The following is a 1,663-nucleotide window of genomic DNA, read 5'->3' on the forward strand; positions in this document are numbered from 1 at the left end:
TCCAGCTCTGACATCCCGGCCGGCTGAAAGCTGGTTTCTGGGGTTTTGTTTAGCTTCTATATTTGTTACAATGTTCAAACTGCAGGCTGAGAGGCCTGCAAGGCAGGCAGGGAATGTTGCAGTCCTCCGTCACTGAAGCAAGCAAGCCTCATGTTCAGTTTAAGCGGCCTGGCTGCCGGCCGCCATCTTGGCTGGCAGTTATTTTGCATATCGCCCCTGATTAGCCAATGGGAAGGGTAGCGGTCGTATGCCAATTACCATGTTTCTCTTTTATTAGATAGGATTTGTGGGCCATACAAAACTGTCAACTTTAAAATTAGCCTGCCATATTTGGTCAAACATTTAACTGACTCACCCTTAATGCCTTGGCAGTGCCAGACCGAATGATTTCTTGGGCCATACAAGGGCTGGACGTTCCCCACCCCGGGTGTAACTACTGAATCAGACCTGTATTTTTTGTTCCCTGGCAGCATTTTATTTGCATGTAGGTATTACTTCTCTAGAAAAAGAATCATAAGGTTTTCTCTTCCTTTGTGTTTTTGTCTTGCTTCTTCGTGGCCCATGATGCTAGCTGAAGCCATCAGTGTAATGAGACCAAACGGATGAGAGAGGAGCAGGTTATTCTGCCATTTCTGTAAATCCTCAAGTTGCACATCAAATCTGGGGCTGATCACTGCACACCATAGGCGTACAACAATTTTCCCAGCTCTGTGATCCATGACTTCAAATTCTCCAATGTAACTGCGCTCCATTACCACAGCTAGAAACTGGACAATGACTTTGGAGCAGGGCCTAATAAGACTCTAGTGTCCACCTCTCTCACTGGCATTGTTGATACTCTTCAGAGCATCAGCCAGGACATTCGGGCATACCATATGGTGGCACGGAAAGATGGCGATGGAACCTGCTTTTGAACAAGGTCCCAGGTGACTGGGAGGCACACTAAGGTTTGAGAAGCACTATATTTAATTCCTCAATAGGGACAATCAATATTATTGAAACTTTTATTTAAAGGATTACAGCTTTTTGGGGGGGAGCAATTTCTCAGGCACATTAGACTAGTGTTTGCCCTGAGTTTGAAGTAGAGATTTTAGAGATTTTTTTTTTTTTTACCATGTCAGGACAGAGTATCATTACCACCAGCCAGAATCAGCCCAGACAACGGAATATGGGCTAATTTCTTAGGTGCCTACTTATTCATTCAATTGTCACACATACTTATTGAGGGAATACTCTGTGCCAAGCATTGGACTACAAATGGTGAACACATTGGCACAGCCTCAGCTCTCATAGTTTGTGGACCTTTCACACACCATCTCATTTAATTCTTCCTATAACCTATGAGGGGGGCACTTTAATCCACACCAGGAAACAGAGGCTCAAGATCATACGCCAGTGAGTGGCAGAGCTGAAAAATCAAACCTTTGTCTATCACACCACCGTTTATGCTTTTCTCTATGCAGCACGGCCGGACATGCTTCTAGGAGATTATCATCTAAATTAGGTTTACAGCCAGAGAGCCAGTGTTTCATAGATAAGAAACCAAGAATTCTTATCTCCTGCTTCCCAGTTACAGCCAAGATGCTGCTGCAGGACTGGGGCAGGCTGGAAACTAGAGGATCTGAGCTCCTCTCCTAAGACCTTCTCTTCAGAAGTGACAGAC

At 44.9% G+C, this 1,663-nt stretch overlaps 1 pseudogene; it reads right to left on the reverse strand.

Annotated features, from left to right (window-relative positions):
* Nucleotides 1-491: 491 nt before the first annotated feature.
* On the reverse strand, nucleotides 492-875 carry LOC102775161 (annotated as a pseudogene).
* Between the last annotated feature and the right edge of the window lie 788 nt (nucleotides 876-1,663).

This window comes from Myotis davidii, unplaced genomic scaffold (genome assembly GCF_000327345.1).
Source record: "Myotis davidii unplaced genomic scaffold, ASM32734v1 scaffold924, whole genome shotgun sequence".
NCBI lineage: Eukaryota > Metazoa > Chordata > Mammalia > Chiroptera > Vespertilionidae > Myotis > Myotis davidii.